General features: G+C 29.8%; 1 long non-coding RNA gene across 10 annotated transcripts; it reads left to right on the forward strand.

Annotated features, from left to right (window-relative positions):
* Nucleotides 1-733: 733 nt before the first annotated feature.
* Nucleotides 734-23,320, forward strand: LOC124948890. Of its 10 annotated transcripts, none has more exons than XR_007100885.1 (9): nt 734-1,443; nt 10,596-10,707; nt 11,407-11,488; nt 12,255-12,458; nt 12,653-13,034; nt 13,162-13,306; nt 16,879-17,048; nt 17,128-18,051; nt 18,304-23,320. It is a non-coding gene; the product is annotated as an uncharacterized LOC124948890 (long non-coding RNA). The 10 variants fall into 10 exon arrangements; XR_007100882.1 differs by lacking the exon at nt 11,407-11,488 and having other exon boundaries at nt 737-1,443; nt 18,304-18,900; nt 18,978-23,320; XR_007100887.1 differs by lacking the exon at nt 11,407-11,488 and having other exon boundaries at nt 738-1,018; nt 1,096-1,443.
* The last annotated feature ends 2,815 nt before the right edge of the window (nt 23,321-26,135 follow it).

Here is a 26,135-nt window from a genome sequence, read left to right on the forward strand (position 1 = left end):
CACGTTAGTAGAACAGATCGACGAGGAAATCCTTGCAAATTAACAGTCGAGATGGGAGAATTCCACCAAAGGAAGAACGACATTTGCTTCTTTCCTCATCAAGAAAAGGATAGGTGCCCGTTTCGTCTCTCCAAACCACTTTTTAACACGATTTCTTTCAAGTCATGGGGCTTTCAAGGTAAAACTAAGGTCGATGAACCTCGTCACGGATGGAACATGCGAGTGTGGCGAAGGTTCCGAACATCATCGAATGTTCGGTTTTCGAACCTCAGAGAGTTGCTCTGGAAGATATATTCTGCGGAAAGAGCTGGCCGGAAGCAGCGAGACATCTTGTCTTCACGGTCGAGGCCTTTTCCCTCTTCGCGGTTTTGTAAAGAAACCATCTGTATTAAGAGTAATTAGTTCATAAATCCTGTTCAGCTGGGATTATCGGAGTTCCGGTGATGAGGGTGGGTGTCTGTAATCTTTTCAGGTTAACTCACTCTCGAACAGGATAGGGTTGGAGATGCTTCCATGCATCTCCTTATTTTTTTTTCTTCTCAGTACAACCCAATAATCTCCCTAAAACTTGCTATCCTACCAATCCCATCTTATCCTACGAAACGAGTGTCAAGGATCGTGACATTGTGAGCGGGGCTTTCCGTGGTTCCCCGTGGGCACAGCCGGCATTAGCGTGGTGATTAGCGTTGCTGCAAGGATGTTGGTCGCTGCGAGGATCTGTCTAAACCGCTCATCTTCTCTTGCCTGCAGGAGTTTTGAGTTTTTTCGAATTCGGTCACTTGGCTGTGGTGGCTGCTGTCTTTAGGTGGTTTCATAGCATATGCCGCAATGGGCGAGATAGCATAGATACTGGCACCCTACGGGTATTCACTTTTATACTATACTGTTCCATCATGGCTGCGATATGGGTCTAACGTTTTGCCGTGTGCTCCGCGTTTTGTGAAAATTTTTCAGATTTACTTTATTTTGCATGTGAAAAATTTATATCTCACTCGTTAATTAGAGTGCAATGAATAAAGTGAGATAATAATCAATATTGGGGATTGATTAATTACTCTGTAATTAGTGAAAAATGTGCTCAGTAATTTTGTGCAGGTTATGTTCGTTTTTGCGGAAATGGCATTTTATATTCTATGGACAAACGGTGGATTCAAGTGATAACTTCAGTTGCAAGACGGAAGTGGATTTGCAACTAGTCACGCCGTACTGTGATTGGCTGTTAGATTGGACAACAATAATTTATAGTGTTAGGAGTGCATATTATTTATTTTTCGACAGTTGGCGCACATGCGTCACTCATAACATCAAGTCATAAAAGCGCGGGAAACGTACTTAACTTCAGGCATGGCTCTACAAACCTTGTCGCCCGAGGCTTCAGGCACGGCTCTACAAACCTTGTCGCCTGAGGCTTCAGGCACGGCTCTACAGACCTTGTCGCTTATGGTAAGGGAAATAAAATTTTCCTATATTTTCGAAATTTAAAAAATTTAAAAAATTTTCAAAGTTTCGCCATAGGAGCGTGACTGCGAAAATAGAGCCATGATGGATCTCCTCCAAGTAAATAGTGGAGTGCTAGCATGATCAAATACTTAATAATTAAAAAAAATATTTTTTTTTCTCTAAGTCCTTATTTACTTAAAGTACCTTTACTGAAGTATTTTAATAATTTTCTCTTCTCTTCTAAGTCCTCTATTTACTTAAAGTACTGTTACTAAAGTACTTAAATTTTTTTTCCCCCGTAGTGAAATGTTACTATTTATAAATACAAACTACTATATCAATATCTTTTTTATGAGTCATTGTTATGAATCACTGACATTTTCTATTTGAATATGATATAGTTTTTATATAGTTCGAGTAATTTAAGATAAATAACTAAATGCAAAAAGACTCGTTAATTTAGTAAGAGATATATAAAATTAAATTTTTTCAAAACTTTTCAATACTATTATGTGTAAAATAAGAAATACAAATAATAAATAATAATAAATTCAAAATATGTATATATATATATATATATATTTTTGATCTGTTTATAAATGTATATAAAAAGTTCATAAAATAAAGAGATTATCCGATCACTTGTGAAAGTTAGTCAGTAATCCGGAACTTGTTCTGAGAAAAATACCTGGACTTTTGATAGAAGAGTGACGTTACTTTAGTCATAAAAATAAAACCTTCTGCCCCACATCTTTCTTAATTTTAGATGGGGAAATTTTAGTTGATCTTCCGCGATTGAGCGAATGTTTTATTAAGTATTAGTCAAAGTAAAGCTAAAGAATGTGTTCGAGACGAATTATCCATCTTGTTTAGAGTGATATTATCTAACTCAATAGAACTTTCAGTGAGATTGAAAGTTCCATCTTCTTTTTTCTTTTGGCATAATTTGTTGCATTCTTTTTTGCCTTTTTATATTTTATAAATAAATTCTACAATGTATTAAATATCATACAAATTTTGAAGTTAATTTTTTAAATTAATGTAATTATTAGCTCGAATTTGAATAAGAAACATTCTTATGCTACTATAGTATGCTTACTGCCTTATAAAACAATTAACATTTTTTACTGATCGATCTCGCGACATTACTTTCCGGTCCACCTAATACAAATATTACAATAGTATAAAGTGAAGGCTTCTTTCAGGTGCAATATTTACTATTTATATAAAAATTATATAAAAAAAGTCTTAATCTTATTTATGTTAATATAATTACACTATATCAATTATAATGTATATTTAAAACACAATAATAATTTTGGATATAAAGCTAAAATCAAATTTGTTAAAAAGTAGATATATAAAAATGAAATTAAAAAATTACGTGATGTTGTGAAGAGTTAATTTTCAGAATTCTTTGTACTTATTCGTTTCGAACCTATGTGATTACATTGAACTTAACAAATTGAACGTTCGTTAAAGACTTTGGATAGTCATTTAACATTTATATTAAGAATTTGACAAAATTATCGCATAAGATAATACTAATTATTTATCAATTATAATTTATAAGGTAACTACCCAATCACATTTTTAATTATAATAAGAATACTTATAAAAATTTATTTATATATTATAATATATGACATATCTTAAATTATTTATTTATTATGATAATAATTATTTCTACTTTATTTAAATTCTTAAATAATATTTGATTATGTAATATAATATATGACATATCTTAAATTATTTATTTATTAGGAGAATAATTACTTTGTTTAAATATTTATATTCTATTGTATCATTATATTTAAATTAAATATTTATATATATATATATATATATATATATATATACTATAAATTTCATGAAATATCAAAAAATCAATAAATTTTTCCTTTTAGTAATTTTTTTATTAAAAATAAGATAAAAACATATATTCTTTTCATCAAAAATTAATAAATTTTTCTTTTAATGATTTTTTTTTGTTAAATAAAAATTAAATATTTATCATTGTATTAAAAATTCTTAATAATTCTTATTTGTATATATTATATTATAATAAATATATATATGTAATATAATCAAATTACATATATATATATATATACACTTTTAAATAACGCACAATCATGTTAAACAGTCAATATTAATTATTTATGTATTAAAATTATATATATATATTAGAAATATTAAAAAATAGATAAGCCATAATTACTATTTCAAGTATTAAATGTTCTAATATTTGATACGATTACATAAAAGTGTCGAAATATTATTAAAAGGAATTAAAAAGTTTATTTTTATTTATTTTTAAATTAAAATTCTGAGTTTAACATCGAAACTTTACAATAGTTTGTCATAAAACACTATGATGTTGCATAGAAACGCGTTAGTGTCGTGTCAGGTCTCATATGTAAGTATATCAGGGATTAATCAACTTTCATATTATACAATGCTGATGCAAACTTGACATAGTCTTTTCTTGAGATCAGATTTGATTTAAAATTACTTAAAAATATTAAAAAAAAAAAACTTTTATCCTATAATAGTAAAAATAAAGAATATATTATTAATCTATTATGACATATATTTACGTGTAATAATCTACGAAGTACACTTGCTATGTAAAACACATTATTTGTTTTAATTTAATATAAAAAACATAATATATAGTTTTCTTATTAAGAATATTAAGTAATTGAAAATTTTAAAGAAAATTAAATAATTTCGATTTGTTATTACTTTTTCAAACTAATTATGTAAATATTATAATTCTTAACGAATATCAATAAATATGAATCTTTTATTTTATATACAATAACGATTATAAAAATTAACTAATCTTATAAAATAATAAATCAAAGACCGTAAGAATCTATTAACTTAACAAATAAATTATCTTAAAATAAAAATAATTTACGAACATTGTTCTTATATAATTAGCACATTCCGATTTGATCGTTGTAAATTATTTCTTTTTCTATCAATATTTTCATCATATTTATTATAGTCACAAACCAAGCTGTATAAACCATATATTTTACTTAAAATTAAATTAAGAAAATAATGGCAATGTTACGTGAAAAATAAAGAATAAAGAAAGGATGTTTATTTATGATTAGCAATAAACTAATTCAAAAGAAATTATCGGGCACATATCTACGAAGATACAACACTTCCATTATTATTTATCGTTTATCATTAAACATTTATTCGATTCCAATACTTTGACTTGAATATAGAAATCAATATATCGAACAATTTATTATAAGTCTAAAATACTAATAATGTAAAATATATATATGATCAAATGACATAGAAAAAAAAGATTATATAAAATACTATAATATAAAAACTTATATATAATTGTTAAATATTTATAAAAATGACGAATTGAAACGATATAATTACATTAAGATAAGGAATTTATTATAAGCAATCGGTTATAAAAATAATAGCGAGTTGAAAAACAAATCAGAACAATATATATTACAAAAAAAATCAATTCTATTAACTCGATATAAAGTAAAAAAATTTCAGTGAATTAAAAGATAATCAGTTAGCTTAGAGTGATTGAGAACAAATGAAAAAATTGTCAACTCTAATATTTCGATATATCCGATAAACATTATAGAATAATAATTTTTAATACAAATCGTTCTTTTTAATCTTTTCGCAATTATAATCATATAGTTATATAATAATATAATTATTTAGTTATATAATAACCAAAAATTAATTATATAGTTATATAATAACCAAAATATTTACGATATACTTATGTATTTAATCTTTATTCTAAAGTACACATACTTAACTTATTTTCTTTCTATAATAATATTTCTAAGAATAAATCATTAAAAATTAGAAATAATTTTACATATAACGAATGAACTACATTTTTAGCAAACATGAAATTATTATTTCTAATTTCAAATATATTATTGCATCCTGTATAAGTTTATTTCTTTCATTTCTGACGTTTAGTATTTTCCTCGTTAAAAATTATGAATGCTTAAAAATCTGTATTCTCGATACATTATAACTTTTCAAAATTCAGGCAACTCATGCTGTCACCTAACATCGTCTCTGAAGATATTAACAAATTCTTAAAATCTTCTTAAAGTATTCTGCATTCTATGAAACCAACAGTAATAAATTTATAAGACTTTATCCAAAAATCAGTAATTCTGCAATAAGTTGAACAATCTGTATTTTCTCCTACATCTTATTAAACGTTGTCCGTCTACCTCATTGAGATAGGAATCCATTCTTAAATCATTACATCACTCGTAAAAAGGACAAATAACTTGAAATCTTTATTTTTAATACACTAACTATTACTTCGTTCATTTTCCACCCTATTTACTTATCAGATATTCTTCTACTTTATCCTATTGATCTATGTCTACTGCCCTGTTGCTTATCATTGAATTCAAGGACAATTCATGATAGAAGCTTCTTGGTCTGAGCAAAAACTGAAACCTTAGCATCTTAAATTTGACCGTAGGACGTAACAATACAAATAATAAATATTTTTAAAGGACAAAGTAATAAAGCAATCTTACGGAAAGAAACCCTTTGTTTTTTGAATAGTGAAAAATTACAATATATCTGTCTACATCTGTAAATGAAGAAAAATAGAAACTATTAAATTATTAATCTCAAAAGATCGAAAAAAATTTTCTAAAATAATAACACACATTAACGATCAAGTAGATGCTAAAATAATAATTGAAAAATCATGTTAGAGAACTTTATAAATTATTAATTTGATAAATTATTAGATTAGAATGCGAATCGATGGCTATTTAAAAGTCTTAAAAGTTTTTATATTAGATAAAAAAAAATATAATATATAAATTAAATATTTAAGATTTTATTCAAACAGAAGAAACAGTAATCAAATTAGACAAAACAGTATGAAATTAATCTTTGCAATTAGAACAACCACTTTTCGCAAAATCTTAATATTTGTATTCTCTTACAACGCTTATTGAACACTGTCCGACTACTCCATTGAAATGAGAAACCATGCTGATAATCTACTTATCTAGGAAAGATAAGTAACATGGAATCACTATTCTAATTTATTGGATTATTTCTTTCGCACCTTTATAGTTTCCATTATCTCATATATAGATTCATACACGTACGCTTTCATTACGAACCTGTATGATTATCTACATTGCCTTTCATACCTTCATATATATAGAATGGATGGTTCTAGTATTAATTAGTTGTGTATATGACTGTGTGTGCAAGTTGATCGAAGGTCGAACAAAAATATGATTTGCTCTTTGTGAAATACATTTGTTTATGAAAAGAAAAGAGAAGCCTGAGATGTTGGGAGTGATAATGAGAGGAAAGTGCAGCTTAAATGAGATATGCAAGTGTTATACAATTAAATTTAAAAGAAATGATATTTAAAAATTATTTGGAGAAGTATAAACATATAATTAAATATCTTCAAAGTTGATTTTCCTCTTTCTTGGAATTTTTTTACACCTCACATTATGTAACATCTTTTTTTTATTCTTATTTATAAAATTAAACAATATAAAATTGATCAGTTGTAAAATTCTTAAATAAACCTACACATGTGTAAATAAATAAATAATATATAATTATGAATAATTATTTTTTATTTATATTACAAAAATATATATCCTTAACTTGATAAATGTTAATCTAAGATATCTTCGGGAAGAATTTGTAATAATCTAACAAATGTTAATGGAATAAAAAATCTTAGATCTTATTCTACTATATCTACAATTTTTTTCTCGTTGGTTTTACGTATACTTTCTTGACGATTCTTTTTCATAACGGATTCATTGCAATATAAATTCATATGACATTACTTATTAGATATTACATATAGATATTACTCATTTTGCTCTATATTATGAAAGTACAATTTGTCTTTGCATTTCAGACAAGTACGCCTCTATTACTTCACTTATAACTTTTGATATGCAATATTTTCATTGGTTAATTTCATATCCATTCGTTTTTTCTATTTTTATTAATGTAAATATTATTTTTATATTCATAATCTTTTTCATTATTTTTAGAGATTTGTTCACATAGAAACATCCAATTTTTCTTGGAAAAATTATTTGCGAAATTGAATATTTCTTTTGAATTTATTTAAATGATACAATAAATTTAATTGCATTGAGTGATATTAGATCTTGATTTAAAGATTCTTCTTCTTTTTAAAGTGTTAAAATAAAAAAAATGCATCAGATTCATGCATCTGAAGGAATGAAATTGAACCAGTATTATATATTACTTCAATAGTCAGCAGACCCATGTTAAATATTTTTTAATATTATAATAGCAAATCCTTTATTACCTTTGTGAATAACAAAAGCAGAATTTTGTTAAGTAAATTTGTAAATATAATCTAGATAAATATCAGATAAAATTGGCAATAAATTCAAAACTGTTCTTACGTTCTTGATTAAATATTGCTATAGAAATTAAACTAATTCATTCAAAAGCTGAGGAAAATACTTAAAAATCTTTTTATAGATCTTTTACTAAAGCTACTATTGACCTGAAACATATAATTATCATGTAATTATCATTAACATATATATCTTGTCTGTATTAAATGCAATATTTATTTCAGTGTTCAAGTTGTCCAAGAAGAACATCTTGTTTCTTTTTATGTTCTAAAAGTAAATTAATGACACATTGGTTTTCTTCAGTAATTTAAGGAGTATAACAATTTTATGCTGCTTGTCTTTTGAAATTAAAATAAAACTTTATTTGTTTCAGGAGATTCTGTTCTTAAAGGATTTTATGAAAATACATTTCCATTTCTTTATCACTTTTTCCATATCTGTACGCTGCACAATGAAAAATATTTTTCATAAATTATTTTCAGAAATTATTTTATAATGCAATATTAAAAAATAGTATTAAATAATTTTATGAGAAAACAATATTCACTTTATCAATATCTGAAATATATCTTTCCATTTATGACATGTCTGCTTGTTCTTCATTTTTATATAATATTTCAAGAAAACATTAAGTGGATTCTATTTTTAAATGAAATAATTAATAGTAATTGTCTATGTATAGATTTCACAATGATTAAAATACTAAGCTGAAGAGGTTAGAAAAATATTACATTGGCAAGTTCACATATTATCGTGATTAATACTATTTAATTGGGTCCTTAATGCAAGAACAATATTTAAATGTATGCTAATGCCTTGTAAACTATTTTTTTTATTATATCTAGATATAATATAAACTTATATGGTTAATCGTATTATATACATACGTATATATGTATATCCATATATCATATATATACGTGTATTATACGAAGATTTTTATTTTGCTTAGTGAAAAATAATTGACTTAAGCGACACTGTAATAGTAACTATTAATTTCACCATGCTCTAACGCTATCAAAGTCGTCGTAATCTTTCTCTTGGTGTAAGATTTTTAAGTTGTCTATTGAAATGGGATGGTTTTTTTTTGAGAATTATTATCTGTGTTGAATCTAATAAAAAATAACCTGATAAAAAACTCTTTAATTATAATATTTCGAAGTAAAAATTACAAATTCGATTAACCGTACTTTCCAAAACTTCCAACAATGGCTATAACCCATTATAATAGATTGATACTGACAAAAGAAGATTCTCGAATTTATAAAATTATACTTTGAAAATGCTAAAGTATATAGAGATATGTACGTCATTTTTTTTGCTGTCAAGTACAGCCAAAGAGGTAAAATTAATCTCTGAATATATATGTGTTTATGTATATGATGTGTGTGCGGTGAGAGAGAGAGAGAGAGAGAGAGAGAGAGAGAGAGGGAGAGAGAGAGAGAGAGAGAGAGAGAGAGAGAGAGAGAGAGAGAGAGAATTAATCTTCCTATATTGATCTATAATTAATTTTTCTATATTTTTCATTATTCATATGTATGATTGCGACTGTGTTGTCTACCATAAATAGTTTTTTCAAAATATCTCGCAAATTAATCATTTTTCGAAATTGTAATTTAATCTTTTTTATTCAGAATGGCAAGAGAAATTAATTTATATAATCGTAGATTTAATAAAATATTTATGATCTGGAAATTTCTTTAAAAAATTAAACCTTTAGAAAAAATTCTTTCCATCATAATAGGTGTCCTTTGAAAGGTGACTTTGTTCTGAACATTTTTTCCATCCATTCATAAATAGTGGAAATATTTACTTGTTTTCATTTAAAAGTTAGTCTCTGTGTAAACATATGTGTATGTAAATATGTAAGGTAACGAGGAATAAGATAAAAAGGAAATATTCAAACACAAGTTAGAACAATAGACTTCAGTAAATAAATAAAAATATTTTGTAAGGTTATGAGTTCTTTGTTCTGCTATACGTACAATATAAAGAGAGATTTTAAAGTAGATGGAAATAAACAGAGAAAAGAAAATAATATCAAGACTTATTTACTACATATATTTTTGGAAGGATGTTCTAAGATCTGTTCACGAATGTGAAGTATCAAGAAGAGAGTTAGTTTTATATATACGATGAATACTGTAAGCTAAATTTTGTTATTTGAAAATTATATTCTACTTTTTTTATTTTTATCTATAAGTTTCTACTTTAAACATTTACTTAAATATTAATTTAGGAAAACAATTACTTTCCCTTTCTCCCTCTTCCCCTCCCTCTCTCTCCCTCTCTTTCAGTAAGAAAATTAATGATCGAGACAAATATATATATATATATATATATATATATATATATATATATATATAGTGAAGGTTTAGTGTAAAAACCTTCATTGTCAATTAGTTTTTTATGCATATTAGTTATTTATTCAAAATTATTTCTTCGCCGCAAATTTCTTCTTTCTAAACACTGACCGAACATTTCCAATGATTCCTGATTTCTAACGATTCATCATATTTCATTTTAATTATAAATTCTATATTATTAGAGATTTATAGATAACAATGAATAGATAGAGATAAATATTGTTTCTTTAAAATATTTATGAAACGGATCCAAATTTATTGCACAGATTTATTTATTATTTGTTTCATTGTATTTTCGTATTTATTTATTATCGTAATAGAACGAAGTTGAGAACAAGGTTGAGAATATCTTTTCCGCTGTTGCCAGATGAGTTCCACTAAAAGTACAAGTCTCTACCGGTTTCTCTACCATTGCTCTTATTTTGGATTTGCGTGCGCCAACAGCTATTCACGGTGCTTCATCGTCCTTCTATTTACAGGTAATTAACTTTTCTTTTCTAAGTTACAATTTCGTCCAATATATTAATCGATAGCAAAACATGCAATTTCTGTAGTTTAATGTTCGCAAATTTGGAAAATGTTGCGTTTACAAGATATTCGCGAAAATGAAATTGTCATCTAGATCGTGAAATTTTTACATCATACTTTCTGTTGAATTTTCTTATATCTTTTTTGATGATGATATACAAAAAAGGTCTCATAATAATCTATGCTAGAGAAAAATATAATATATAAGTGTATATTTTCACTAATTATTATATTAAAAAAAATAATTGACGAATGTATATATATATATACTTTATATACATTTGTCATCTAGAAAAATTGTACCTCTGCCTTTGTTCTATATAGAATAGGTTATCCCGAAACTTGCATCAAGTAGGAGAAATAAATATAAGAGATTGGATAGTAATATCTTATTAAATTATCAAATAAGCAAAAGTAAATAAAGTTATTAATTATTTTTATTGATAAAATCAAAAAAGGTACCAACAGAATCATTAGCTTCATAACTATGAATTACGAATTTAGACGCTTACTAATGTGCTACACATTACTTATAAAATCTCTTCATTTCTAGTTTATAAAATAAAAAACGAACTACAATTTTTTCTTAAATTTAATAATATCTATGAAAATCAGTAATGGAGATATGAGCTTTTTCTTTTTTGCCACAGATTTCGAGGGTGACCATTGTACGAAACTTTCTCTTCGTGACAAATATGAAAAACAGCATTTATACCAATAATGAGAACAAGAGTAATTTTTAATTGGTTTTTATGAACGCGGTCTTATTTTAAGGAGGAAGGTTTTATTTACGACCCCGATTTTTTGAATATTTGAAAAAGCTTTATATTTATGCATAAAACTCTTTTATTTTACGTTATAATACATAGTTTTATTAAATCCTAGAAGCATTTGCTACGAATAAGTTTTAATACATAATATAGTACGAATAGACAACCTCACACGTACAGTGTCTTTTTTCACTAGTTTTCGTATGTAACTGAAGATATGTTACGTGTATATATTAAAAATTTGCAAATAAATTCTGGTATAAGAATATATATTAAGATATATTATAAGAATATATATTATTCTATTTTAGTCAGTATGCTTTAGGAAATTTGTCTTCATACATGAATTTATGAAAGATTGTCCGTGGGGTAGGATTAAATAATTTTTGTTTCAAAGTAATAGGATAAAGCTACTTCGGAAAAGCTACTTTCGGAAAACCTACTTCGGACTTAGCTTTTATAGATAAATAATATTATTAATTATAAATAATATTATTAATTATAAATTAATTATTCATTTATTAATAATTGTGATTTATTATAAGCTATGTATTTTTATTATAAAATTATTAGCACTATAAACGTTATTAATATTTTGTTGGTCAAGGATAGGCAATTGGCAGTTTGAGATGTGGCTCTTTATGCACTTATTTGTTCCGTTAAGATGGAAGAAGATCCTCCATTATTGGATCTCAGTAATGGGGATATGAACTTTTTCTTTTTTGCAGGTGTTACTGTATGAAACTTTTTCGCAGCGAAAAATATGAAAAACAGTATTTAGACCAATAATGAAAACAGGCGTAATTCTTAAGCATAGTTTTGATGAACCCGGAGCATGAAATTACGACTAGTAAATTTATATAGTGGAGAAATAAATTGATTGACACGGTTGTTGATCATGCAGCTAAGGAAGAGAATTTGTTCTGTTTTAGGTAATAATTAATATTAATAAGTTAATAAAATGTAGGTAATAGTTAATGTTTATTAAATCTTTTTTGTAATATTTTTGTTTATTTCATTGTTACTTTTTATTAGTAAAAACTCAAGTAACCTCTTATTTTCTATTTATATTTTTTAATGATTTTTTTTTATTGATACTAATGATATTGTTTGTATTTTATTTCAGATTATTATTGCACAATTTATGGAGTCATGGATGAATCAATCTTTGTTTCGACAAAATAAAAGAAGTGAAATCAATTTAGAGTTTTATTGTTAATTTGCATTCGTTTGTATTTTGTGATTTCAATAAAATTTTAGATGCATGTGTACTTAAATAGATTGTTAACAAAGCAGTCATTAAGTCAGTGTTTGTTCGTATAAAGTTTTATTAATGTTTGTTTTTTGTTTTTTTACAGGTCGATAGACTATACTTTATATGTGAAACATCCAATTGAATTAAATTTATTGTCTGTCTCTTGATCAATAAATAATTATCGCGTATTAAAGTCAATGCACTATGGAAGACGATCAGGAAACTAGTATATTTCTTCTATAGAACAATAATAGTAAGTAAATGTTGAAATTTTATAGTCATATAATTTTACAATTCATTTTATTACAAAAAATTTAATATGAATTTTTTTTTCAATCTGTTTTCATATCATCATTGCATTCTCAAATCAATTTACCAAGTCAATCTACTGCAACTTCAACCTACTTCATTTTCAATTTACTTTGATGTAAATCTATCTTATTTTTGACTTATTACGAGTCAACCTACTCTAATTTCAATCTACAATAAGGATGAATGTTTTGGATCGTGGAATTTCTTAAATAAGTGAGTAAACAAAATTGTATTTCTTCAGTACTTATTATGTTGAGGACAAAAAATCCAAATTGGTACGAGTTACTGGTAGTAATTTTTTCAATCAATTATTAACGAACATGACCATTAACAATTCTTTTTTTGGATTTACTCATAAGTAGTACATTTTTAAATGTTTTCATTTTTTTCTTAATATGTTTATCTATTTTATTAGCTTAAAATAGAATTTTGTATTATCGATTAAAACGATACAATTTAATTGTATTATTAATTAATGATTCATTTAATTAATTCTTCTTTTGTTTATGTATGTTTACGGTATTAGTTGTGAAATCGAGCATTCAATTACCTGATATCATTTGATATTACGATATTTCGATATCGAAGTACTAAAACATGAACGAAAAGAAGACAGTGATGCATAGATTCGGGAATTCAAATGGTAGATCATGACATTGTTTTTTATTAGAACAATCACGTGTATGGAGTTATAAATATATATCACGAATATGTAATTTATAAAAATATTAAGCGTGAGCAGTGAAAAAAATAAATGTATGTAAGATGCAACAGTGTTAAGCCAACGGAACTATTAGCTCTTTGTATCGTATGGCTATTTTCGGTAATGATATTACTGAGTGAACATCGTCAATTACTGTATTTCTTCTACTATCTTCTTGGTTCTTCGTATGATCGACCTAGGATGAAAAAGCCATTCATCCAGAGTTCGCGAAAGTGTGGTCTTAAGATATTTATTAAGAGGTGTCGATGACACTTTAAGCAAAGCTGACATCATCGAAGAGTCTCTTGGTCGTTAGCTGATAGCTGCAGCATCTTTTTATGAAAAATGGATCAGTAACTATTTGTCCTTGCTACACGACATTATTGCCAACTTGCCGATTCTTATCGATTCAACTATGCCGATTGCATACCAGGAATATCTCCACATGTTACAACAATGCAGCACTCAGTTGTCATTTCGTGATATTCATAAAAGAAGATAACCACTCTCCTCTTAAATGGGCTCGGATGCATCATATAGAGCACGATATTGTCACTTGTATTGTTTAGCATGTGACGTAGACACATCTGTTGGAAATATTTAGTTATTGCTTCGCAAACTATACTCGCTGCTATTTCAATAGCTATCATTAATCATCTGATTTTAATGAAGTTTCATGACATGTTAAGTTGCTTCTACGACTTTTCTCTATGTCGTTTTGTATACCAAAGTGTGACTAGTTTTTGTAAGTTGGCTCACCAAAGACTAAATAAGTTATTCATTCTATTACTACGACTCACAGCTTAGGATTGGGTAATTTTATGTAGTTTACTTTTTTAGTCTGGACATTTAAGCCGATATCTTCCTTTCCTGCTGATTCCAATGCTTTTCTTTCACGTCTCGTAAAAACCATTGAAGAAACAGAGTTATAAAATTAAAAGGCCGGTGGCGTTCATCGGTCCCTAAACAGAGATGACTGAATTTGTCATTTGCCATACTTGATTAATTTCTTAATCAAGTTTTCTAAGGACTCATCCGCTATTTTTGAGCGGGCAATGCTGCAAGCTTTCTTTTAATTTCTAAACTGATTAAGGTGAAGCCCGTGTTTTGTTTTTGAACTTAAGACTTTTGCAGTAACAGGATATCTAATTGTATCTGATGTACAAACTGATGAATCTCTTCTGTAATTACTGCTGAAACAATCCATGTGCAGCTGCAAAATTCAAACTCTTGCGAACGTGAAGATTTCTTCGAAGAAAAAACTTTCTTCAGAGTCCGTTTTCCTAACGAGGAGTGATAAGCCATGGATGCGCGGATGGAAACTTTTACGCGAATAAAATTATTCTAAGTGCGAATCCGTTCGCGATTATGATCGTAAGAATTCTCGCAGGAACTTTCGTAAGTATAGATGTTACTACTGCAGTTTTTAACGATCCAGAATACGGCAGATTTTAATGCCTTTTGACACAGCTGTTGAAGATGACTCACATACCAGTAACTCATTGGTATGCTGAAAAATGTCTTCGAATGAATTTTTTATTATTTTTAGTTGTTTCAACTATGTGAGTCTTCTGTTTTAGACGACACGATATAGTTAATTCATAGTAGGTATAAAAATTGTCAATGTATAATGTTCATCCCTGGTTGATAAACTTTCCTGTAAGTTGCAGACATATATTATATGCCAATCCAGTTTCTCTGATATCACTATGTTAATACCATGGGACTTGAGAAATATAGAAAATTTAGGGGTGTCTTATTGTATTGTCGCAAAATGTAGTTGGCTTTTCACTATAGATCCTTATTATATCCTTATATATCCTTTAGGAGATCATAATTTAAATTATTTTATTTCATATTTATGGGTTTTATTTGGAATATATTACTTAATTATCAATCTTTTATACCATGAAATTAATGTTTCCTCAATGATGATATTTTTTCATAGTTTAAATATTTTTTGATACTTCTTTTCCCACAGTCGAAATAGCTTTCCAAGTCCATTACTATAAGCAATAATAGTGTTATCAGAAAACTGAAAGTTGCTGAGAAGCATCTTTCGAATCTGTTCTGTGACATGATGGTACGCGGTAAATCAAAATTATACAATGTGCTTTTTAGCAATAATTGTTTATTGAGTTGACTCTTACATCACAGAGTTGATCTTAAGAATATTCTTATTTCATCCGGATTAGTTTATGTCTATTGATGCATTCGTGCAAATTGAATTAATGTGGCTTTATTTAATTTTTATTCTGTTTATTTGTTCTATGAGCAAATTTATCAATTTGTTATCAACAATTAAAGAAAATACATCATATGAAGTATAGTATAAATAGTTGATGTCGGTTGTTCGAGTAAAAGTAAACAATTTCTGACGTCCATGAAATTCAATCCACCTAGCGCACTTAATTGCAGTTTCCTCGGCATTATCTTCGATATCTTCCTTAATAATTAATTCTTATAAGATCTGTTGAATAGCATCTTACTATATATTTATATAGTATCAAGTTAATTATCACAACTATTCAATCATCAATATCCAAATCAAAATCCGATGCATACAATTTTATTTGTTTTTCTTTTTGGAAAAATCTAAATCTTTTCTATCATTGCTATGCAAAGTTTTGTAAAACCCATAGGTTTCTTCTTTACTACTAGATGATTTATGAAATAATATTGTGCTCCTTCTTTTCGCCATTGCAAACAAATAGCGCAAAGTTTAACATTTTTATTAACTGTAGACTTTCAATTTAAGGAATATATTATCTTTTAGATGGTTACTTTTCGATTACAGACTTTCAACAGAAATCTGTTGAAAAAATATACATACACATACACATACATATTTGCATACAATAGAACTACACACATTCGTTTTCATTGTAACTCTTGTAAGTATTGTGGTATTTTTTTAGTATATTACTGGAAAAAATATTCTACTATTATTATAAAATCTTATTTTGAATGTCTATAATCAATAAATATAATTACATACTATTACGTGCGGGTTTAGAATTAATGTCATTACTATATATCAAAACTGTTTTGACGATAAATATTGGATATATTTTTGTCTTAGATTTAGGACATTCTGAGAGAATGTGACTCGTAAGTATTCCAGATTATTTAAATTTTGGTGGAGTCAGGAAAGTTTTCAGGAAAACTGTTCCCTGGTGATAACAAATATTACAGATAATTGCATCTTAAGGCGCGACTTTTATGAAAGATAGATTTGATGAAGCTATTAGGGTGAGTTGTATTACAAAGTTCGTGTTCAGTAGTGAGGGTTTCATGAGGATTGATTAATAGTTTGAATAATGTGCTTTAGGAAAATTCTAGGAACTTCTCGATAGAGCAAGAAAAGGATTTTCCAAAATTCCTTCAAGAATTTTCAAAAGAATTCGCAAGAAATTGCGGAATTGTTGAACATATCATAGACCTAACCGATTCTCTATAAAATGAGTTTCTTGGAGGATTTTTCATTTGAAAGAAAAAAAGAGAAAGTTGACGATACGCGTTTGGGTGTTGTTAGGATTCCAAAAAATTAGGTCGACGGCGTTATATCTGCAACAAGACGGACTTGATTGATCATCTGGCAAAATTCATTAGGACCAGAAAGATTAGGATCAGTGGATTCTATTGTGTTATTTAATTTATAGATCCGCAAGGCATAAGATTTCAGCAAAAATGTTAACTAGAAATGACTTAAAAATGCTATTAGATTTTCTTTGTTGTCCATCCGTATAATATAAATAGAAAATATAATATAAATAGAAAAGAGAGATACACATTAAAACTTATGTCCCGAAGCTTAATACGAAGCTAGACGAAATACATAGAACCATAAATAAGCGGATAGAGATGAAGTTTTGCTTGGAAAAAAGCTTATTAAAGGATCAGAAGGTATGTTCAACTCTCAATACAGAAGAAGCAGAACGAAGAAGTTCAAGAGCAATTGGGAAAGCCCATATAAAATTATGAAGAAAATCAACGATGTGGAGTACACTTCGAAAAAAAATCTTCGAGAAAGAAATAAGAAAATCTTTAAGAAAGAAAAAGAAAATTGATCATGTAGATAGTCTAATGTTAATAAAGGAACTAGGTAAAACGGTAGAAAAACGTAGAGACAAATCTACGAGTGATTAACACTTTTGCATGAATGAAGCGTCACATGTTCTGACTTAGGTGTCTTTTCTATTAGGGATGGAATCTGTCTTTAATAGTTCCGATCGTTGCGGAAGTTGAAAGAGAGGTGAGTTATGTGGCTGAACTGATGTCGATTAATTTGTAATAGGCAAGATAAAATATTTCGTGAAGACGAACATTCGGCTTGGGTAATGAATCAAATTTTATAGTATAACAAAGTGGAGGAATAGACTTTTTCTTCTTTAGAAAAAAATTTTCTTGGTGCTAAATTATCCGTTGCGAAAAGCTTTCTGAAGCAAAGAAATTTTTATGTCTTGACCAAGTTGGGTAATTTATTCGAAGAAGAAATTTGTTTCAGGATCAAACAGTCGAAGAAAGAAGGGAAAGGATAGAGCACTCAATTGGATACTGCAAATTCCTTGGGATTTTTTAGGCCATAGTTTTCTTTTTAAGTGAAGCGGATTCATGCTGCGGGTGAATGCCACAAATCGCTCATCAGTTGGGAAATGATCATGGCAGTCTACTACCTCCCCATGCCAATGGTATTCCAAATGATGGAAAAAATAAGTGGGAAAGAGTCTAAAAAAGGACCTCTGCCGGAGATAAAACTAAGAGACGAATTTTGCCGAAGTCCTTGATGACTTGGTTATTAGGACAAAGAAATTGGAAATACGAATGATTTAGCAAATAAGCAGGTGTTGTCAATAAGGAATTCTAGAGCCGAAGGTTTGTGATATGGAGAAGTTAGCAGAAAACCTCTTAGTGAAAACTCTTAGTGCAATTTTTAGTGTGAAAAGGACCATAATAATTGACTCCAACATTCGAGAAGGATTTAGTCTTATTCATATGAATCTTGACCCTGAATGTAAATAGGAGGAGATCTATTTTCTTTATTTGTTTTGGTGTTACCTGTTGGTATAGCATCGGTTTCAGAGAGTATACTGTTGTATGAGTTGTGAGTCTGTATATCTTGTAGCCATATTTCGAATTGATGAAACGTGTGTGAATTTGACATATCTGTAATTGTTTTAGATTCCCTCTTTTTACTAGTAGATAGAAACTCAACTCGGTAGATTGAAGCGTTAGTGGACATGTAGACATCCTTTACTTCGTTATTTGATGTGTTTCGTATGGAGTAGGTGTCTCCCAATATTGAGACTTTTAGGTTTATTGGTGGCATATTTGAGCCAGCGACGATACGATGTACGCCTACTGTCTCACCGCGCCGAGATAATACAAGAGGTCGTTAATGTACAAGAACTATAAACAAAAACAAGTCACGAGTAATAGGAAATACGTCTATCCTGTAAAAATTTAGCGAATAGAATGAAACAATAAATAGATACGTATAGATCAACTCGATCAATGCCCTCCCATGTAAGTTGTGCTGCTGGCAACTGCAGTATGCTTTCTAATTCTAGACTTTTTGTATCTCTTCATAGAATTCTTTTTGAATCCATTATTCCAGCATCATTCCAATTACTTAAAAGTTACACAATTCTCTTGCCCTTCCAGGTTAAAAATGTGATTTTTCCTTTTTTATAGAAACAAGTTTTCTTATCCAAAAACTTGAATATTTTTCGTAAATATATCCGAGTTCTTGTAAATATATCCGTAATAGGAATTCTACTGTTATGTTTAGTTGACCAATATAGAAATAGGCATTGTACATAGAATGTATATTGTATTTTGAATGAATCAATGAAAATCCAAAATTCATCTTTACTTACATCATGTCATGCTGGCCATATGGAGTCTTTAGTTAGATTTTAGCAACTATAACAAGATAAATAACAACAATAACAAGATTTTGCATAGTTGTTTATTTTCTTTATTATTTCATCGACTAGCTGGTTCGTGAAAAACAGTTTGAAAAACTGAATCGGTTCAAAAATATTAAAAGATCTGTTACTTTTGATCCTATTGAAAAATTTACTCTAAGTGGCATGTATCCATTCTCTGTAATACTGACCCAATCATCTTCCTTTGAGATGCTTGCGTTATTATCAGTGTCAGATTCAATAGTCCCGTACCTTTCGTCTTCGATAAATTATTATATCGCTGTCGTCATTATTGTTCTTAGTATCACGTTTTTTTTAACGAAATTAACGTGTATTGTTCACCTGAGAATCACTTGAATCCTTAAGATTTGTGAAAAATATTTTATGGCATATCACAATGGTTATGCGTGTAAATGGAATTTATCCTTATATTTGATCGTTATAATGAGCGCTTTATCTTCGTTAGTTTCCACCACGTGGATGAGCTTCGTCTTGTCGTCATTTCTATCACACTGCATTGTACTTGAGTGTTCTCAATGGTAAGTGCTGCTGTTCGTAATGATGACGATGGTGATGATGTTGTTGCTCTTGCTCTTATTTTTGTTGTTGAACCTTCTCTGTGATTGAAAATATCAGAATGAAAAAAGAATGTTTTCCCGAAATAGAATAGAATTTTGCCTAGAAATAGTCTCCGTGGATTCTTCTCTAATCTTGAACAATGAGTGACAAAATGGAATAAATTTGTCATTGTGTTGGAAAACGTTTCGTTCAATAAATAAAAGCCTGATGATTCCTACTCATCATTCGAATTTAATCTTCTCAAAGTTCACAGAGTAACCTTTGTTTCTACAATGCTTACATCCTGCCTTTTTTGCTTGTGCTGACATGATCCTCTTTTCGCAATCTCGATAACGTACAAGTTTTATTCTCATTATTCTCCTTTAAAAGTAGATCATCAGAAAGATTTGTTTCCAATGAACGATCCTTCTTTTCTTTGCTATTTATTTTTTCCCACATGTAGTAATTCGCCGAAGGAGACGGAATTGACGATAAAAATCCTCGGCGAAGAAGGAAGTTAAAAAGTTAAATTTCTTTTGAAATAAATTGATTGAGAAGATTCTTTCGGACCCGTCGTTCTTAATATTCAAACTTATAAATTAATGACCATTTTGTTCGACCCTCAAATGAGCTGACTCTTCAAGGAAGTCGGAAGAAATTCTACAGAATTTCTCGCAACTTGGACGTTCACATTTACGAGATGATTTACTAAGATATCTCGTAAATGTGAGCGTCAAGATGTATTGAGGAATTTTTGTGAATGAAAGTACTGTTTCCGTTATTGCGATATTGCTCTCCCGCGAAGCCTTGATTCACCATCTGAAATACAAGAATCCATTCGGTCAGTTTTCCAACTTAATTTTATCGAAAGAACGAATTGATTTGCCTCGAATAATTCGATTAAGGTGCATAATTCTTAATGCAGAACTCGAAGGTAAAGCGGAAGATAAGTATCGATTCAATAAGCCAGTTTAAAATTATACGTATAAGTTTATACGCATTTCACAAGCGTAAAAGGTTTGCTTTTAAATATAATTAATGATTTAGCGAGTTACGTTGTCCTTCGGATTGCCTATTATTGTGTTACCGTTAAACGATTAATTTTTCTTCTCTTTGTTAACTCGATTAGAAGTACTAATGAAGTGTTCATTTAATGTGGATATTGAAGAGTCTGACGTTCCCATGATGATCTGTATGATCGTTAAATGGATTAATCACGAAGCATTTACAATTTTGACGATTCGATTTGAATTACGTTTATTAGCTTGTCCTCCTGTCAATATCTATCGAAGTAAAATTTATTTATGAAAATGCATTTTGAGTTGCATTAAACAAAAGGAGAAAGAAAAAAAAAGCAGAATTCTTTTATCGTTTATTATTATTAAATTATCTGCCCCTAGATCCGGTTCTTATTAGTCGAGGTCGTTCGCACCCTCTACTTGATACTTCTTTATCAATTCGCTTTATCTTTGATGTCATCTTTCGCTTCTTTATCGCTATCATCTTTGTTCCCTTCATTTATTTCCGCATGGATTGAAATAGCATTAGAAAGATTTATTGGTGATTCATTGCCATCATTTATATCCAATGCAATTAAAGTGTCTGTTTTCAAATCACGACTTATAATTGTACTATTTGTATTATTATCCAAAAGATGATGTATTCTAGAATTATTGTCGATACCAATATATCTGTATTCCTTAGCCTAGTTATTCATTTTTCTTCGGAATTCCTTAGATACATATATGTAAACTTTGGATCCAAAGATGTGCATGTATTTAAGATCTGGTTTCGTTCTATCCATCTTCAACAATATTCAAACACTTAACAGATCATAACTATTTAATAATACACAAACTACATTATAACAAATTTTTAATATTTTATTGGTTATTTCTTTTGTCAAATTATTGTTCTTAAGCGCGTGGGCATATTAGAAAATATTGCTTCTAAATAATTTTATAGTATACGCCCTCACTCTTGTATTAAACGAGCTTTTAAGTATACTTTCGCTTTTATCGATGTTATTTTAATGTTGCGATTCAATAGATCCTATAGGTTTTCAATGGGATTTAAGTCCGGCAACTGTAGAGGAAGATGTAACATTTTGGAGCAATTATATATTAAATATTTTTAAACGATCCGAGATTTGTGTTTCGTATCATTGTCCTGATAAAATTTAAAACTATTACTTATGCCCATTTTAACTGCACTTTGTGTTAAATTTTCTTTTAAAATGTCTAAATATTTACTTTTATTCAAAATACCGTCGATAAAAATAAGTTTTCTTATTCCAGTAGTTGAAATGTAGCACCTTACATTAACCTTCCGGCACCATATTTTAGAATCGCTCGAAGATTCTTTTTTTCGAATTGTGTATTAACTTTTCGCCACACTAATTTTCGACAGCGAGAGTGAACGTGCAGCTCTCTTGAGAGACGTATCAGCGAAACAAGCTAGAACAAATAATAGCGAAACAACAAAATGACTGACGGGTCAGCGAACATCAAACAGCTGTGACATTATTTCTTTTATACTTTTACTTTTGTTAAATATTTCTTCAATATTTAACCATTCGTTGAGAACAGCGTTTTTTTCTTCAGCATTGCGCCGGCCTATCAATAGAATAAAATTTAACGTGCAATCAATTTTCAATAACATTAATAATATTTTTCCCTACAATTTGGGGCTCAACCAGGATCTTGGATTAGCAGGTATGCAATCATGAAGATACGTTTATGCCTGAAACGTAAATTTGATTGTATTTTATGATAACGAGTTAACAGCGTGATGGAAGCGAAAGATTTATACAAGTTCACCGTGACGCAGTTTGAAAGAAAACCGTAAGATTCTAGTACTTCCGACTATGAAATCTAAAAACGAATTAATGGCTAGACTGATTGAACACGATGTCAGTGAAGTGAGTGACGATGCAACGCCTCCGCAAACGTAGTTTTCCGTGGATCCGTTAATCGGAGAAGAGAATGGAACCGAAAGCGAAATGGACTTGATGTTACAACACATCAAATTGTTAAATAAAGAAAAAGAATTATCAATGCGTGAAACAGAGCTTATGTGAAGGGAGTTCGAGATGATGCGAATACCACAACGGACAGAAGAGCAAACATCTATGCGACGGATGGCAGTAAACATACTAAGGCCAGAACCTCTTTGGATGAACATTATAATTTTTACAGGCCTATTAAATTACTTTAGGGATTAGAGAATTTTACGCGGTGTGTAAAAAAAAGGTCTTACGTTGTGGGAAAATTATGGGTCGCATGAGGGTGTTAACTGAATATTAATCGTTTCCTGACTAAGAGGAAAGGCGTAAGAATAGTTTCATTCTAGACCGGACTATGCAAACTACAGAATTATTGGCGGAAATAAAGACAATGAATTGATAAATAATCTAATCAACGGCGTAGAGGAATCCACGTTATGTGACTAGGCACATATTATTACGTCCCGCTCAGTACGGGGCTCAAAAATATATATGACAAATTTTCCAAGGAACTCATACTTGTCGCTAGATTAGTACCTTTTTGGCCCTTACCTGCTATGTGCAGTTCTTGGCTCGGGATTGGTACAAGCACACACAAAATGATTCGAGACACGGCACTTCAGAGATTTATTAATGGATGTCCTTACCTTGTTCGGTGATCTTCGTGAATTATGCTTCGATCTTCAAATACCTGGGTGTTCTCGGGTCAGGATGTGGTAAATGAGAAACTGGAACAGCCTTCCTGTCGAACGTGATCGGGATAAGGCAGTAAGGTATCTCCTTCTTCTTGTTGGCTTCTTTGTTACGACAAAATCCAATGACGTCGGTGAAGTACGTGTGGGTACCGTGTAACGTCGCGAGAAGTCGATGCAAGTGATACTTTCTACCGGCATGACGCATTCTCGGCATTCGTGGGAATTTTTATGAGAAAGACTGATAAGGACTCACTCGTGCGAACCATATGGATTAATAGTGAAGGATTTGATAGGGAGTTATCATTCACACGTGCGAGCCGTACGCACTTCTAACGAAAATATGACTTTGAGGTTTTAAGGTTGAATAGTTAGGAGTGGAAGGATATCACGTGAGAGCATTTGTTGATTGCGCGGTAAAGAGTTCGCTTAATTAATCGATTCCCGAATTGTAGAGATAAGAATCCTTACAAGTTTGAATTAAGACGATTAGAAGGATCTCGAATGAACTTCGATACGGGCAGTCGGGTTATTCAAGTAAATATACACACCGAGTAAGAACAAAACTGAATCTATTAAAGTATAACGAGTATAAAATTATAAAGTACAATGATTTGAAAAGTCGCGGACAAAATTAACTGCTTGATGCGTACTGCTCGATAGCTGCCGTGAAAAAAAAATGAATGTACGTCTTTTCGTTAGGTGTAAGAGTGACGTCTGACGTAACACTTTTCCCCTATTAGAAAATGTACGTACATATACGTGGATTTTAGCATTTATTTAAATACGCATATAATTCGATGAACGTGCACAGCTGATTGGACGTGCTATCCATTGATTTTTCCTTTTGTTCGTGACATTTTCAGTTGGCATCGTCGCTCGTTGTTCTTCGGGTTCTGGATGTTTAGTAGCCAGATGTAGTAGGAGATGAATCAATGACCCCCATAAGCCTCCTATGAGATGTAGGTTCCAGCCGCATATATTATGTAATGCGTATCCGTGGAGGAGTGTGTCGGCAATGTATTTTATTAATTGAAGGGCCATGAAAATGACTAAGATCCCGGCACCTACTGATCCGAAAGTTATGAATGCTCCCCATAAACGTTGTCCTGTGCTTGATGTAATCTTGTCTAGTGATTCGTCGTTTATTAAATTATAGAGAGATATTTTCTCTGAAGGTATTTGTTTGCTGCTAATTTCTCTGGCGAGATTGTCGTGGATGGCAGGTTTCTCTGCAGGTTCCATTATGTATGACCCTAGTTTATTTAAATCTTTGATGGAGTAACTCGTTCCGAGATGTTCGGGATCGATATATCTCCATTTTGGTTTCGTTAAGGGTTTAATCACCGGAAGAGGTATTGACTCCATTAATTTAGTTGTGACTCTATACTAGATGCCATGTAAATTATTCATATTTGGTAGTAATTCATTGCAATCCTTCGGCGATGCTTCCTTTAAGATGATACGCTCGAAAGTATGAATTATTGCGATAGGAAATGGGTAATCTCCTATAGCATTCTTCGGTCTGCCTGATTTTTACTCGTACTGGATTGCATTTAATTATATATATTGCTTCGGCAGCTATTACTGCCATGTATCCTTGTTGCTTCATAAGAGTGTATGCCATTTCATCTGGTGCTATTGTAGCTAGAGCGAGTAGATCTTTGAGTGCTTGTTGTTCGAGGATGAATTTCTGTCTAGTTATATCTATATATAGTGATGTACGCTGTGTGTTTAGATGTCTCTCTACGTATATAAACTTTGGGTTTATGTTTGCAAAAATATCCAGATTTTCTACGGTAGTCTTAGCTTTTCCTTTGAATGTTTCTCCAAGCGATGTTTCTGTGATAAGTAACTTCGGATGTTGAGTTCGGATTATGGAATATCCGCATAAGACGAATTCATTGGCTTTCGTCAGAGGGAAAATAATATCTTTAGTGGCTACTGTGTAAAGAATGAACAGGAACCCTGTGTCGATTTCGGAGGTGTTAGTTTCGTTGCAGGTCCTTCATATGGTACGTCGTATTCGTGGAAACCGCAGCTGTCAGTTGAATGAGTCGGTCAATAGCTTTCGCTTCCGTCCGAGTCGAGGCAAGTTTCCTCGTCCAATGCGCAGACGGTTCCCGTTCCAAGGTGTATTACATGATCTTTGCTT

Source organism: Vespa velutina, chromosome 4 (assembly GCF_912470025.1).
Source record: "Vespa velutina chromosome 4, iVesVel2.1, whole genome shotgun sequence".
Taxonomy (NCBI): Eukaryota; Metazoa; Arthropoda; class Insecta; order Hymenoptera; family Vespidae; genus Vespa; species Vespa velutina.